The sequence below is a fragment of the Larus michahellis genome, chromosome 6, assembly GCF_964199755.1.
Source record: "Larus michahellis chromosome 6, bLarMic1.1, whole genome shotgun sequence".
NCBI lineage: Eukaryota > Metazoa > Chordata > Aves > Charadriiformes > Laridae > Larus > Larus michahellis.
The window spans coordinates 58,769,187-58,785,499 of record NC_133901.1 but is presented as its reverse complement, the minus strand read 5'-3'; the positions used below and the strand labels follow the sequence as shown (position 1 = coordinate 58,785,499).

The following is a 16,313-nucleotide window of genomic DNA, read 5'->3' as shown; positions in this document are numbered from 1 at the left end:
GCGACAGTCGTTTTGGAGATGACGCTTCCAGTTTGGAGCTGACAGTAAGCTGGGGCGCTGCGTCCGGGGCTCGGTGCTGGGGATGCGGGGATGTCCTCCGGCTGCGCGGGGCAGGGAGCAGGAGCAGTGAGTACCCCGGGTATGTCTCGGCTGGCGATTTTAAACTCTGTCTTCTTGAAAAGCAGCTCCGGGAATGGGTAAAGTCTGGGTTATGTCACAGGTTGAGCCCATTGGGAGGGAATCTGCATATATGTGTGTGTGTAGGACAGGAATAAATTGCAGCGGCCCTGCGTTGGCTGCGTCTCTCCAGGTCAGAAATAGTTGTCATGTTGGAAAGTAAGATGGAGAGCTCGACAATCAAATGGCCTAAAAAAAAAAAAAGGGGTAAATAGAGAGAAGTTGTTCAATGCTGCTCTGTAATCTGGCTTCAGACTCTGCAGTTCTTTTATTAGCAGGAAGGCTCAAAGCAAACAAAAGGAGACAGGAGCTGGGGATGTGCTTGCCTCAGGATGTTGTGGATGCTGAAAGCTTAGAGGTTCAAAGAGCGTTTCGAGGCAGAAAAATCCATCAGGGTCCATGAAATCAAAGCGGCCATCCCTGGCTGAGAAAGCTTCGGGCTGCTGATCCCTGGGGGGTGATACCGAGTGTGCTGGGGAGGGTCCCTCCTGCTCCTCTACCCCCTGCAAGGCGCTCGGATTTTGGCCCAGCGTGGTGGGCTGCCTTTATGCTTTATGTGAATGGCTGAGGGATGTCATGTCGTGCCTTCTCGCAGTTTCCAAACCGTCTGTCGTGTCCACGATTGTCTTTCCTTCCGTTCCCGAGACAGACGTTGCGGTTGGAGGTGCTGCCAGCCCTTGCTCAGAAGGAGCCTGGTGAGGTGTACGGGATCCAAATGTCTTGTGTGGCTGAAGCAAACCCAGTGACTGGCTTTTGATCTTTCTAATGACGCTGCAAACGAGACTAGGAAAACAAGTCGTGTGGTTCAGGAGCTCCAGCAGAACACAATAACACCCACCCAACCACATGCCAAAGCTGACCGCCTTCCTCTCCTTTCCCACCCCATCCATAGATGTTTTCACCTAGTGGCAAAGTAAAAACAAGGCCATATGAGGAAATTTTATTTTTTTTTTTTAAATCCTTCCTATGTGGTATCTTCAGAGCAAGATTCAGCATTTTCCCTTTCTAGCTGCTGTGTCAGATTTGCCTCTTGGGGGCAACCTCACCCTGCTCCAGCTGGGAGCGTGGCTCCTGTCCCTGCAAAGACGAAAGGGAGTTCAACGCGCTTGGGAGAGGATGACTCACTGCGCATCTCGCTGCCTTTGCATTATCAGATCGCTTTTGGCAATCGAGGTCATTATTTGCTGAAAGGCTTTAAGGAAAGCCGTCGAGGTTGGCTGTTGGTGGCTTTTCAGAAATGATGCGATCCGTTTTTGAAGGTCGCTTTCCAGGCTTGGAGTCCTTCAAAGTTTTTCCTGCCTTGCTGTCCTTGGCGGAGAAGGAGGGTGGCGTGGAAGGACGTGTGTTTGATGGATGGCGCATAAATCTGTGCGAGGAAGATTTACAATAATCTCCCTGCTCTTCTTTTGCCTGGGATCCCTTGTGCTATCGCTGAGCCTATCAGCCCTGTGGTTGCTCTGGTTTATAGAGGAGATGGCAAACTTATGGCTCCAGCTCTGTTTTAGCCCCATGTTCCTGAGCAGGTGCCTCATACAAACCCCGTCCATAAATAACCATTTGCCTTTATTTAAAGGGCGTTGAGGTATACGGCGGAATAAAGGGAGTATTATTCATGCTTCGTGCTGTGGTTTCTAATGGTACTTTACACGCTGATATGACCTACAAAGCTTGTTGTTTCGTGCCTGCAGTGCTCTGATGTTCTTCTTACCCCGAGGGTCAGAAATGACAAGAATAAACGATCATGACGGGTGTCTTGCGAATCCCCGCTCCCTCGCCTTGGAAGTGTCCTTGCAAGGGAGCAGCCCGGTGACATCGCTGGCACAGGCCGTCCGGCTGCAAGAAGCGAAGGGGGTGGCCTTGGCATGACAGGCGAGGGCAGATCGATTTATCCGTATTCCTGTTTCACCCCCTTCCCGAAGCGCAGGGATGCAGCTTGGGCTCAGCAGGGGGGTTGGCCCAAGCCCAGCATAGGTGGGAACCCCCACCCTGCCCTGGGAAAACACCGGCGGAGGAGGCTGGAGCAAGCGGGGGTGAACCTGGAGCTTTAGGAGGGAGCCGAAAAAGGGGGTGCAGGACTTGGCAGCCTGTTCCTGCCCGGTGAAGGGCTGAGTCAGCCCTGCTGGGAGAGCGGCTCCTGGCTCCAGCCAGCCTGGGCGCTCGGACGGCAGCGACCGCACAGCTCATTAACCCAGCCCTCCAGCGCTTGCTCTGCTGGCCTCCACGCTGTCCTCCTTAATAGCTCCCTCTTCTCGCCGCCTTTTTTTTTTTTTTCTTTTTTTTTTTTCTTCCCCATAAAGGTAAATTAGCTCTATGGATATGCAGGAACATGAATCAAAGGAATTCAGCTGACTCTCGAATGTACCATTTGTAGAGAGAGGTGCTGAAGCACCAGGAGATGATGGACGCAGCCCCGAAAACACCTCAGAAAACACCTGAGGACAAAAACTGCTTGTAAGGCATCTCACCACAGCTTCCCAAAATTTGATTACGTGGCGGATGGGGGGAGAAGATCAAGCTTTGGAATACATTAACTCAGTTGAACGCTACAGGGAGACAGTACCAGCAAGAAGCAAATCAATTCCCGAAGGCTGCAGAGAAGTTTCACTGACTTGGAGCTTCGGAGCAAGGTTGGCTATGCTTTAGAAGAGTTATGCTTCACCTGAAATATTTAGCACTGGGCATTTGACATGGTCTGTGTAGCTAAAGAGCCCACCGAAAATCTTCTTACAAGGAGATTTTAGAGGAACCCTTGGCTCACGCAATGCTTTCGATGGGTTAACCCAAAAGTTTTGGGTTTTTTAGGAAAGAAAAAGCATGGGAAGGGTAAGAAGGGTAAGACTCTGGCCTCTGTCACAGGGAAGCAAAAATTACCATACAATGAACGCCGAGCTGCTTTCTGGGACATGTGCTGATGGGCCTGTTGTTAGGAGGGAGATGTTTCCATGGCAAAGCCATCATCCAAAACGGCTCTAACTCAGCAGAGCTGCGCTGGTGGCCCCAGGGACCATCTTCCCCATCCTTCCAGAGGAGGTGGGAGCGTGGTGGCCAGGGGGGATCGGGGCAGCTCACAGTGATGCTCCCCACGCCGAGCTCCTGCCACAGCGCCAGGGCTCTGCCGGCAAGGCTGTCTGGCGGCTCACCGTTTTACAGTCCTTTCTGACTTTAAAAGAAAACTACAACAAAAGATGGGCTTGAAATAGCTCATTTTATCTCAGCAGACAAATAACTTGCTTTGAGCATCGTTGTCACTCAGGCTAAATTACTTTTAGATGTCTTTAATGACCGGGTAACATTTTTCAGCTGCTCATTGTGCGACACCCTGCTGGGGGAGAGTCCACTGTAGAGACCAAGGGCTCGGATATTGTGGCGGTTCTTCCAGGCATTTGTTTGGCTTTATTATTTGATATGCGTTTCCCTGCGGTAGAGATGTTTTCAGCTAAATTCACGGCTACACGCTCTTTCCTTTGCATACGGGGATCTGTTTCCAAGCGGAGCTGGGAGACTGGCTGCGTGTGGAGCAGCGGCAGGTCAGGGATGTAGAGGAGAAACTCTGGGAGATTGAAGGTGACAGTCCAAATCCTGTCTGCGCGAAGGCTGACATTGCCACCGGGCTGGAGGGATTTTAACCCGTCATTTGTTACTCCTACCTTTCATTTCACTTGCAACGCGTGGCACGGAGAGCTGTGACTTGCAAAACGATCCCAACGGGAACACGGTTTGCGACATCAGCCGCGCTGGTCTCCCAAATCCCTCTTTCTGAGGCAGGCACAGCTTTTGCATTCATTCCTGAAGGCAGCTTTTAAGCCACTCGCCTTCACCATCTCCGGGTTTTGCAGCGCTTCTAGGAGAAGTATTTTTAAATCCGAGCTCATAAATTTTGGAAGCTCCTCTCCTTCCCCCACCCCCTCGCCCCTATCAAAGTGTCAGCGCCGAAGAAAAACCGCGAGAGTGATGGATGCGCCGGGCTCCGCTTGCCAGCGCTCTGCCTGGGCGCGGGGGTTATTTACTGCCCCGCTCGGGCGCTTTCCTGCTCGGTGGCGGCGATGGCAGCGCTGGGGTTGGGCGCCTGGGAAGGAGAGGCAGGCTGCCCATGCGTCAGCCCGGCTTCGGGCAGGAGTGGGCAGGGCTGGGGAGGGGTCGCTTGGGCATGGGGGGATGCTCAGATGGCCAAAAGGTGAGGCTGTGGGGCTGTGGCCCAGAGGGCGGGTGCCGGGGGCTCTTACACCCTCCCGGTTTAGCTCTGGGCGGTGTGGGTAGCTCACCCCAAAGGGCAGCTCTTAAAACCCACCAGTGTGTCCCCAGCCCATCCCCAGGGACGCGTGTTGCTGCTCTAAGCAGTGTGTGACAGGGACGTGAGCTGCCGCGCTGGGGAAAATGCAGGGGGCTGCAGAAACATGGGGAGAGACCCCCTGGTGCGCCCTGGACAGGTTGGAGCCTGACTGCTTTTACTGGGAGACGCTGGGATGATGGGCAGGGGGGTTGATGGTGTCCAGCCGAGCCAGACGCTTCTCCTGGGGCTGGAGCTGTGGCTCGGCCCCTTCCCCGCCTGCAGCCACCATGGTCCTGGTCCTGCTCCTGCCCCAGACCTGGGATGAGACCTCGTGTTGGTCCCCAAAATGCCACCCTTGCCTCTCCCACGGGATTCCCAGCGGCTGCTGGCGTTTGCCCCCCGTGCTGCAGGAGCATCCTGAAGCAGCCCTGCCCGGTTGAAAGGCAGGTCAGGAGCCTGCCCTCCCGCAGTCTTGCCAGCCCTTCCCCGTAGGTGCGCTGCCGACAGATCCCGCGCCAGGGGAGATGCTTTCCACCGGCTTGGAGAGGTTTGCAGACGAGCGAACCAAACCCCGCCGTCTCCCCATGCGAGCGCCTGTTCCCCGTGAACTCCCGCGCGTCTCTCGCAGCCGGGCTTGTGGGAACAGATCGGAGGCTGCTGTGACTCAGCTCCTTCTCCCCTGAGAAAATCCACCCTGGCACCGCGCTCGGCTCCGCGGCTGGGGCTGCCGGCACCTGGCAGCCTTCATCAACAAATGGCCTTGGGCAGAACATCCCAATTTCCACCGCCAAACACTTACAGGGGAGAAATCCAGGATCTGATCTGGCGGGAAGTCGGGGCAGCAACTCCGCTGTTGTACTGAACTGGGGGGAAAAGTCCTGTCCTGACCCAAAACTGAGCCCTGGGCTGGAGTGGCTGCAGCACGGGCTGGCTGTTCGGCTGCCTTCTGGCCTGCCCCGGCCTTTTTCCGACTCCTTATAACTTTCTCAGACAAATTCTTCTGCAATTGTAATTTTCCTCGCTGGCTCTCAGCCCGGAGAAACAGTGGTTTGGAAAGTTTGCTCAATGACTCGAAGGGAAGAGGCTCCCGAGCCTTTCATGCTCTGTGCCCGCTGGAATATTTTTTTTTTCCCTGGGGCTAATCTGTTGGAGCGTCACGCTTGGCTTGACCGAGTCCGTGACGCTCTCAAGAAACAAAGCCAAGCCCGGTGAGCGTGTGCTCAGCTGCTGGGAAGCCCCAAGTGCCACCGCTGGGCTCCAGGCATCGCCGGTGGCTCTTCTGCTCCTCTGCTTCACGCAGCGCTGCCGGCCCGGAGCCTGGGCAGGTTGGTCCTGGGGCAGGCAGAGGGGAATGCTGAGACATTGGATGCTGGAGCAGTGAGACCGACCCCAGGGTGTGGGGCTGGTGTGCTCCCCGGTGGGCTTCTCTTCCAGGGAGGCAGGCAAAGCAGCGATGCCAGTCTCGCAGCGTGGTTGAGGGATGGAGGGGGCCTGGAGAAAGGCTGTTTTGCTCGTTGTTGCTTTCTCATGTCAAAAGGGAAAAATACCCTTTTTTCCGCCGGTGGTTTTGACGTTATACCATGCCTCTCAGCACGGTGCGGGCTGGCACGGCTTTGGAACGAGTTTCACAACTCTCTTAGGGGTTTCATAAATCCCCAGCTCCTGGAGTGCCGTCATTTTGTAACTCCTGACTTTCAAGCCAGTCTGGAAAGCAGCTTGAAACAGTTGTCTGCCTGCTGCCCCTCTGACCGCAGAGGCTGGCAAACCAAATTCCAGATGCTGGGGTTTTATCTCCCTTGTCTTGCTTGGGGAAAGGGACAGGCAGGCTGCAGGCACTGCTGGGGAGGAGCCAGGCCTGCCCCAGGAAGCAGTTTCCTACCAAAGGCAGCAGATCCTGGTCAGCCCCATGGGTTTGATAGTCACCGACACCCCATCAGTGCTGCAATCCCAAAACTGGGGGTTTTGCGCCACGCCGCTGCCGTGGTGTGCACCCTGCCAGCGCATTTCCAATTTAATGCTGGCTGTTATTTGATCCTGCGAAGCTGTTTGTGTTTATGCTGCTGTGATGCATAATGAAAACCCTCTTCCCGGTCCAACCTGGTTCCCGGGGCTGGGAGCGGGGTTATGCAGTGGTGGGGAGGGCAGGGGTCTCCTGCCAGCCAGTGCATGGGATGAACTTGAGATGGGGCAAGGGGATGGAGCCTGGGGGCTGGCAGGGGCTGCAGGCAGGGTGGGGGTCCCTTGGCTCGCAGGGTGGGGGTTTCTTGGGTCACAGGGTGGCAGTGGCTGCTGAGCTGCGACCAAACCAGACAACGCCTCATCCCTGGCAGAACCTGAGGCACGGCGCCGTCGTGCATTAACAACTTAATGCATGTCATCTTGTGCTGTGATGGGGTCCCCCATGCCCCCCCGCAGGGAGGCTGCGGGCTGGTGGTGGCCGGAGAAATGTCTCTTGGCCAATGCAGCTCGGCTAGTCCAGGCAGGGAGTAGTCGGCAGCGCCCCCGTCCCGGGCACTGACCTGCAACCTGAGCACAGGCAGGTCGCCAGCCCCCGGGCTCGGGGTGAGCACAGCATGTGTGCTGGGAGAGCTGATCCGCGATAATCCCATCAATATTTCACGGCGCTGTGGCCCTGTTATAATTCCTCTCGTCATCTGGGATGCCGGCTGGGGCCGAGGGGGTGCGGTGCCAAGTGAAACGCGAGAGCGGCCGTGGATTTACCCCGGCTCCATGGGCATCGGAGGGGCGAAATGCTGCGGACGTTTCCTCTCGCTGCCGTGGCTAGGGTTGTCTGGTGGAGTTGGGGAACCCCAGCGGAGCGTGGGCATCCCGCCCGGCTTTGCCATGTGCTGGGGCGGGGGGGCTGCGCTGTGACGGGTGGCTGCCAGTGCAGGCAAAGGGCAGCCGACCCTGGAGGAGACGGGGATGTGACGTGGGACAAACCCGCTCTGCCCCGTCCTCTCTGTGTGGGACGTGGGGTTTTAGTGACAACAAGGAGAAATTAAACAGTAACCAGACTCTGGGCTGGCTATCAGGACACTAAAGCGTTTCCTTTTCCTAAAGGCCGTTTGGATTTAGTGGGACAAGAGACTATGAGGGGTAAAATCTCCTTGCGTGGCCCTGCAGAGGGTGGTTTCCCGAGGCTCGGTGGCACGATCCAAAGGTCCCCCTGCTCCAGGCCATCCTGGGGGCTGCAGGGCTGTTCCCATGGGAAATTCCCTGTCCAGTGCCTTGTTGGCTCTGGGCTGAGGCTGGAGCACCAGGAGGACCTCCCGGCTCAGCGGTGGCATGCAGGTGCGGGAGAGGGTCGGGTCTGGTTCAGCTCCTGCCCGCATCCCGCTCCGGCTCTTGGGAAAGCCGTGCAAATAAGAGCAAGGCCCTGGCCTTCAACCTCGCGGGGGGCCCTAAATTCCTTCAGTTAATCTCACGGGGGCAGCAAAGCAGGCGAAGGCTCTGAAAATAGATCTGTTTCCAGCTGCCGATGACTCGCGCTAATTAATTAAAGCCGCACAAGCTCGGGCCTGTTAAATACGCAGTGCCGAACGCGCCAGGCTCTGCTCACTCTTTGCTCATGCACTAATTACCCCACTGCGAGGCCAGGAGCTAACGCAGCTCCCATTTGTGCCGGGTTCGGCTTGCAGCCACGTGGGAGGGCGGCTGCCTGCGCTGCCTGCGCGGGCAGGGAGCGTTGCCGCGGGACGGGACGGGGCGTGCAGAGCACCCTGGAGAGGGAGGGAGCCTTGGGCAGCCCCTTCCCCAGCGCTCACGGACCAGTTTCCCCCATAACTATCCCCCCAGCCTCCAGCGGCACGTCTGCTAAGGCAGGGGATGGGATTAAGAGTGGATGTGGGGGACCATCTGCCTCACAGCACCTGAACCCCCCCGTTCCTGGGTGAGACGGACTGCCCAAAAGCATCCCTGCCTCGCGGGCAGTGCCTGCTGCTCCAGCCTGCCCTCCTGCTCGGGAGCAGTGCTCCAGGTCTGGCCGGGCAGGGCTGGGAATGAGCCTGGATCCCGATGGATGCGTGGGCATCCCGCTTCCGCAGGGTGGGCGGAGAGGCGAGGCGAGGCGTGGAGGAGACGCTGGGGTTTTGCCCAAGGAGAGGAGGAAATGGTAATTAGCCGCTGGAGTGTACAGGAGGTGAGGGAGGGAGGACAGGGAGCACTGGAGGAGGTGGGTAGCGTCTCTGCTCTGCTCTTCTGGGGTCCCTGGGCGTGGGGACAGGGGACAGATCCCAGCATCTTGCGCTGGGTGAGGGGATGGTGGCTGCTTGGTGAGCGTGCGTGAGGGTGATGGGAGCCACCTCGTCTGCTGGAGCACCCAGATGGGTCCCTCCTTGGCTGAGACCCGTCAGTGCGTGGGGACTGGTGGGATTCAAGCCTCCGCTGCTCTCGCTCACAGTGATTTTAGGAGGCAAGACCCTGGCAGAGGCCCTGAGAGCGGTATGTCGGCCAGGCTCCCCATGGGAGCACCCTGCCCCTGCTGCCCTTCCCGACTCTAATAGGTCCAGGTGGTGGGGAGGGCTCAGCTGGGGCTGACCCTCATCCCTGGATGACGCTGAGCAACTTCAGCACAACCCACTCAGCACTAAGCCCTGCCATGGGTCTGGCTCTGGGTCTGCAGGGCGTGGGGTAGGGGTGGCCCTCGTCCTCTTCATGAAGACCTCATCCCTCATCTGGGGCCAGTGTGGAATGGAGGAGATGAGCCAGCATCCGAGGGCATGGGCGCTGGGACTGGGCACCACGTGGCTTTGTAACCACGGGCTGGCAGCACCCGGATGCTTTGGGAGCTGTAACCCTACGTGTGCAGGTACGGCATCTCCCCACCTCCTGCTCCAGCTGATTTCCAGTTGCCCTAGATCCAACCTGCTGATTACACGCAGCGCTCGGGGTTTTGCTTTCGGGAGGCCTGCCACCCTGACGGGTGAGGAGGGAGGGCTGGCCGGGCGCTTGCGAAAGGAAAGCAAACACAGGCCTGAACCTGGCAGCTCCTGCCCGTGGGGAGGAGCCGCAGAAGCCACCCAGGACAAAAAGGCTCCACACAGGGCCCTAGAGAAACCATTACCACCTGCCCGTGTTTCCAAACAAGCTTCCGCTATGGGTAAATGCAGACTAAATGGGGAACCACGTGTTACAGGAGGGAGAAGATGTGGCACGGTGCCCCGTCCAGGTGTGCGATGCGGGATGCAAGGACTCGGGTGGTGGTGGGGGGATGTTCAGGGAGCAAGGACACCCTGGCACTGCCTGGGTGGCTGCGGGGTGATGACACCCGCATGTGCTGTGTCGGCAGAGCGGGATGATGCTTATCTGCATTCGGCAACGCTTCTTTATAGTCACAAGCCCGCGTTACTAGCCCTTTGTCTCCCTGGTCTTGCAAAGGGCTTGAACCCAGCCTCCTCTGCCAGCGGCCTTTTTTGGGGCTGTATAACCCAAACTGCCCGTGCTGAGCGACCCCCCCGCAGCCTGCCCCGTGTGCCCGGTGCCAACCGTCCCTGGGCCGGGGACTGCGGGTTGCACAGCGGCGTCTCTGCACCATGTGCCGGGGGGACCCAGCGCAGGGCCCGGCCCCCCTCCCTGCCGCCCCTGCCCTCCTCCTCCTCCTCCTCCTCCTCCTCCTCCACCTCCTCCTCGGGCCCGGCTGGTACCGGGGCCTTGCTCGGCGCACCGGCAGGGGGCGGTGCGGGGCGGTGCGGCTCGGTACGGCACGGCGGGGCCGCGCACAGCCGGTCTGCACCGGGGCCGGTCTGCACCGGGGCGGCGCTGCGCCGTACCGGGCCGGTCCGCCCGCACCTGCTGCGCCGCCGGACCGAGCAGCACCGCAGCGCACCGCACCAGGCAAGCGGCGGGGAGACGCGAGGGGCGGACACAGGCGCCGGGGCCGGTGCGGGTCCGCAAGGCAGGGCCGGGAGTGCGGGTCTGGGCGCCGCGTCCGCGGCGGGGGGGGGATGCGGAAAGCTGGGTCCGGGGGCTGGGTCCTGTTGCTGCAGGCGCAGGCAGGGGCTGGGGAGTCTGCAGGGCAGCCTCGGGGGCGGTGGGTTTGGGGTGCTGGGTCTCTGTCCGGGTCCCCAGGCAGGATTGGGGGTGCTGGGTCCGGGAGCTGCCGGCACAGGCAGGGGCTGGGGGCTGAGTCCGCTGGGCAGCATCAGGGTTGCAGGGTCTGAGCGCTGAATCCGCAGGCAAGGTCGGGGGTGGTGGGTTTGGGGGACTGGGTCTCTGTCCGGGTCCACAGGCAGGATCTGGGGTGCTGGGTCTGGGTATTGAGTGCCTTGGTTAGGGGCAGGGGTGCTGGGTCTGGGTCTGGGTCTGGTTCTGCAGGCAGGGTTTGGGGTGCTGGATCCGGGTGCTGGGTCCACAGGCAGGATCTAGGGTGCTGGGTCTGGGTATTGAGTGCCTTGGTTAGGGGCAGGGGTGCTGGGTCTGGGTCTGGGTCTGGTTCTGCAGGCAGGGTTTGGGGTGCTGGATCCAGGTGCTGAGTCCACAGGCAGGATATGGGGTGCTGGGTGCAGAGGCAGGGTCCAGAGGAGGAGGAGCAGGGGTCTGACCTGCTGGGGTCGAAGTCCAGGGGGGACTTGGGGGGAACAAGGGGGCAGAGCTTTGGGGGCAGGGTGAGGTTCGGGGAAGGTCTGATGCCGGGGTGACAAGCTGGGGGAGAGGTGAGGACATGCAGGATCTAGTGTCGGTGCAGGTCGCTTTCTATGGGGACAGATCTGTGGTGTGGGGTGAGGTGGGGTTGGGACCTGTGCAGGAATGACGGGGCGACACGCTGTGGGGGTGAGGGAAGGCGATGGTGGGAACTGCAGCCAGACGGGGCACCAGCTTCTTGGGGGGAGGGCTACCTAAACCCCGCCCCACTTCCCCAGCAGATCAGGGGTCTGCAGGGATGGGGACTGCTGGTGGTATTTGGGGAGGCTGAGTGTTACCTGGAGGCAGCTGGTGTTTCAGCTGGCTGGGATGAGACACTGAGGCCATGCAGGTGGTGCAGTGCAATCCCTGCCTGCCCCCTCCCCTCCCCTCGGGTTGGATGTGGCTTTTCTGAGCCCTGACTCCTTGGGATCATTCCCCTTGGGATGCGTCGCTGTGGGGGCTGTGGATGCCCCTGCGGGGAGGGGACTGGCTTGTGCTGGGGGCTTGTCTGCGTTGGGGTCGAGCTTCGTATCTGCGGATCCAAGGGTAGAAGGGACCTGCCGTGCAGCCAGGCAGCGCTGGGATTTGGGGCTCTCTCTGCCCTCCCCACCAGCACCCAGGTGGGTCAGTGGCTTGTGCGTGGCCTTTAAAACCAAGAGCGTGAAGTGGGAACGGGAACCATGAAAGGGCTCTTCAGGTGCCAAGAAAAACAGTCTCTAAAGACAAAGAGACTGCCCAAAATGGATGAGGAGCGCAGATTTCCCCCAGAGGCAGGGAAATTATTAATAACAACGATGGCATTTTTTGTGCTAGTTGGCCTACCACCGGGGGCTCTGGCTGCTTTGACATCCCCCCCCCCGCCTCGAATGAACACCGAACCCGGGGGGGAAGGCTGTGGTGATGCTGCACGTGTGTCCTGCGGGACGCATCTCTGCTTCATCTGGGTTTGGCCGGGCTCACTGTGCCCGGAGGGACGAGGGGCAGGGAGCTGCCCCCCCAGCATGCCGCGATCCCTATCTTGACTTTGTTTTTGTGTTGCAACCGGAGGGGGGGGAAAAGAAACCCAAACCCCAACAACCCTTTTGGTTCTTGCAGATGAGGGTTTTGTGTCGTAGGCTTGTTCTCCCCCCACTGCCTTTTCCAACATCCATTTGAACCTTTCACCACTTTCTCCGCCAGGAATGCAGCGGGTTTGCCGGAGCCGGGAGGTTTATTCAGCAAATCTGGTGGGTCGTGTGCCAGGGAAAAAGGATCCAGGTGCGCTCGGCAGGGTGGGCGCGGGGGGGGCTATGCCGGCACCCCCGTCGGGAGGGCAGCGGTGGGCGCGGTGGAGACGCGGTGCCAGCCTCGCCTGGCCGCGTGTGGGGAATTTCCCTCCCTGCGCTTGCCCGCCGGCTCCGCTTGGCATCGTGATGGGACTTGTTGGGAAGCGGCTCATGTGATGGGTGGTGTGATGGGGGGGGTGCCAGTCCTGGGGGACCCGTTGCCTCTTGTGGAGGGGAAGGCGATGCCGTGAGAGGCTTTATGTTCGCGTAAAGCCGCCCCCGGCAGTGGCCGGCTGCTGCTGTTGGTGTTGGGCGGACACCTGGTACGTTCAAAGGTGAGAGCTCTCTGCCCCGCTGGCACTGCGGGAGGAAACGCTGCCGCCGCCGTCCCTCCCCGTCTGGCTGTGACACCACTCCAGGTGACTTACAAGAACGAGGGTTTTGCCGTAGCACGGTCACTGCCAAACCCACCCCCTCCTTCCTTCCGGGGCCCGAGCTCCGGCATCCAGAGTCAAAGGAAGCTGAAGGTCTCCGGCACCGTGTTACTGACCGGTGTGGGGACGTGGCTTGCAGATTCAGGGTGTGCTCCGGGTTGTGATTTTCTTGTTGCTCAAAGGCTCCCCCCTGGCACAACCCCACCTCTCCGTACCTGACGGAGGGCTCTCGTTTGCCTGTCACAAAGCCCAGCCCGTGCAAATAAGGTGGGGAGCTGATTTTGGAGCGGCAAAGCTGGCGGTATGCAAACGACCGGGGGAAAGGCCAGGTGCTACTGCCTCATGCGGTGCAGTTTGAAACGCGAAGTTGAATGGCAAATTGAGTTTGACCCCAAATTTGAAGCTTTGTTGGAGGGAAAGCGAAGAAAACAAGACGAGGTTGTTAAAGCTAGAAGCTATAAAACTGCTCACGTCATCTGGTTTTGCTGGACTTTTGAAAATAAAACAGTTTATCTTTGGAATAAATAAAAGGCAGAGGGACGGGCTTGCTCCAGAAAGCCCCGTGTGCGTGCCAGGCGAGCTGGGTTGTGCTCCAGCTCTTGCCCCCGCTTCTGAGAGGACCCCAGGTCCTGCGGGATTTCTGAGCCTCAGTTTCCCCTCGGGAAAGCCCCGTGCCACGCCGATGGTGGGAACCCCGGGCATTGCCAAGAAATGTCTTTGAAACTCAAACCTGCCTTTGGAAAAAAACTGGAAGACAAACCGGCTCTAAACAAACACCCGAGTTAATTCCTTGTCTTGCATTGTACGAGCCCAGTGAAATGAAACACGGTGCAGCCACGGGGACGAGCAAATGGATCCAAATGCGTCAAAAAGCGCCGAAATTTGCTGTCTCTGAAATGTCCCTTTACATTTAGGGTTGGGAGTTTTTCTCATTTTCCTTCCGGTTGTCCCTGGGCATTTAATTCCACAATTATTTTCCTGCTTCTGCCATGGAGATGATGTGCTTCAGCCACAAAGCCTTTGAAGGCTGAATTGCAGATCGCATCCAGCACTGAGCCACTTGGATGCGAACACCCCCTCGCTGGGAAACTTCACTGGGCTGCGGAGGGCTGTTGGTCCATCCGTCCGTCTGTCCTTCTGGGCCGCTGAGGGGCTGCTGGCAAGCAGCGAAGCCTGGCATGCCGCAAATGAGGCGGGAAAGGATGGAAAATGTTGGGGTTTGGGGGTGATGTCGCTAGCACCGAGCATGCCTCCTCCCCGCCATGGAGGAGGTGGGAGCCCCGGGGGTCTGCACCCCGCATCCCGGGGGTTGGTGGCCCCACTCTGCCTCCCCCGTGTCCCGGACGTGGGGTTGGGCTGGCGGCGGGTGAAGTCAGAGTCAGGCCATCGCGTCTCGGCATCCTCCGGTTTCACTTCCCAGTTCCTGCGTGGCTCCTGGCTGGGCTCTCTTTCAGGTGCTCCCGGGCTGCGGGATCAGCCCAGGGCTGCTGCCGTGGGATTTCCACAGTGGAGATGTGCTGGATGGTAGGGAAAAGCCATGGGACTGTGTCCTCACTGCTGGCTTGCAAGGGCCAAACGGCCTCTGGCGCGCAGGGAATCATTCCTGTGAGGGGAGATTTGCTGCTCTGCCTGAGGGTGCCGGGTCCGGGCTGTCCGGGGCATCCCTTAGTGTTCTTGGTCCCTTTTGGTCCCCCCACTGAGCTGCAAGGGTTTGCCCTTCAGCCTCCCCTCCTTTCGCCCTTCCCTCCCCAGGCTGGCTCTGAGCAAGGCTTTTGGGGCGATGGAGTCAGGTGAGGAACTGTTTCAACTAAGAGCCGTCGTTGGTGGGTTTTCCATATGGATGGGGAGCGGAGGAGCGCTCTGCCCTGCCGTCCTGGGCACCGTGCTCTTGCTGTCTGCTTGCAGCGTGCCGGGAGCTGCTGGAGCGGAGCCGTCCCTGTGCCTGGCAGGCGGCTGCAGGCAGGTGATGCCTGTCCATGGCACAGGACGGAGCAGCTTTCCTAATTTTCTCAGCTGGTATTTTTTTTTTTGGGTGGTTTTGGATGGGAACGGCAGGAGAGCTCTCACGGGGACTTGGCAGTGAGCTCCGTCGCTGCCTGGCAGCCCCTTTGAACCTCCCGCTCCACATCCCACCCGACCTGACGGAGGAGAGGAACGAGTTCTTGTAAGATCAGTGAAAATGGGGAGCTGGGGAGAAGCTAAAACACCCCGATCCCTGCAGCCATGCAGGGGGACACCGTGGCTGGTCCCTGCCCCTCGCTGGGCAGGCAGCATCCCCCAGAGGGATGCTGCAGGGTGATGGAGATAAAGGCACGGTGCTGGGGGCCAGTGGGGCAAATCTGTGGGAAACTGGGCCGTTGGTAGTTTTTTTGCTGACGGATCAGCTCGTCTTTTTAGGGATGTTTAGACATCTGGCTCCCGTCAACACTGATGCCCCTTAACCTGGCCCTTGTCCCCGACCGTCCCCGCCATCCATCACTTTGCTCCTTCACGTGCCTCCTCCCCACCGTGACGTTGATGGGATCAAAGCTGGGCGCTCTCCTCTGCCGGATGCGCCAGGCTCTGCCGGTGGCGGATGGGGACCCTGCCGTGCCGGGAAAATTCAGAGCCCGTTCCCATAGCCCGCTGGTGCCCACCCCCTGCCCCCCCGTCTCCACGGCAGCTGTGCCATCTCTGTGTGGGGGCTTTGCGGCGGGAGTGGGGTGGGATGCTCCCTGAGAGGAGCTGATGTCACTCTCCCTGCCCTCCTCTGTGCCTGAATCCCAAATTTGGGTAAAAGAGGGATATATCTGCTTCCCGAATCATCGAAGCTCTCGTGCGTGTCCGCTGAAGCGCCTCAGGGTCAAGCGTGGTTTTGTTTAAAGAAAGCAACTAAAATAAACTCGGCGAGGGGCTCCCGGGAGGTCACTGTGCTCCTTCCCTCCCCGTCCCCAGCCCCCAAGCCCAGCGCAGGTCCCCTCTTCCCGCGGGGCTTTCAGCAAGTTAGCATTTTTTTCTTGCTGTTGTTGACAAAAAAAATCCTGGCTGGTTGAGAAATATCTGCGCGGCAGCGCCAGCCCAGTCCCACGGGTCAAATCCTGCCCCTGCAAATCTCTGCCGGGAAGGACGGCTTGTCCTGGGCTGGCCTTGGGGGCTGCTGCTGGGGGGACCCATCGCCTGGCAGGGTACCCCGGGCAGGAGGCCATGAGCAAGCCCCTGTGATGGACGGATGGCCGCGGGCTCGAGGTGGACCTGATGTTTTATCTTCTGCTGGTTGGGCTCTGCAGCGGAGGAGGCAGGGAAGCGCTGGAAGTTCGTCAAGGGCTGAATTAAAGTTGCCTGGCAACCTCCATCCCGGCTCCTCTTCCCGCATCTCGCAGGATTTCCCATCCAAGGTCTGCGGGCTCCGGGGAAGGGGGGCCCAAAACGCGCTGCGCTCGCCGCCGGGCAGGGGCCAGGCTCGCCTCCCCCAGCCGGATGGATCTTTTCCCTGTAAATTCCCTGGCTCGTTCCCACGCCTGGGAGCCGGGAGCTCTCCCTGCCTCGTCCCCCGGGGCGGGTGCC

General features: G+C 59.5%; 1 protein-coding gene across 5 annotated transcripts in view; it reads left to right on the top strand.

Annotated features, from left to right (window-relative positions):
- The window catches only part of SEMA4G (semaphorin 4G), a 29,331-nt gene continuing 13,018 nt past the window's right edge, over positions 1-16,313 (top strand). Inside the window, exon 1 of one of the 5 annotated variants that reach the window (XM_074591940.1) lies at positions 1-139. The gene's annotated coding sequence lies outside the window, so the exon portion shown is untranslated. Of the gene's footprint in view, positions 140-9,583; positions 9,618-10,123; positions 10,329-15,887; positions 16,145-16,313 lie in introns of those variants that run through there. The other 4 variants (XM_074591943.1, XM_074591938.1, XM_074591942.1 and 1 more) reach the window with 4 other exon arrangements.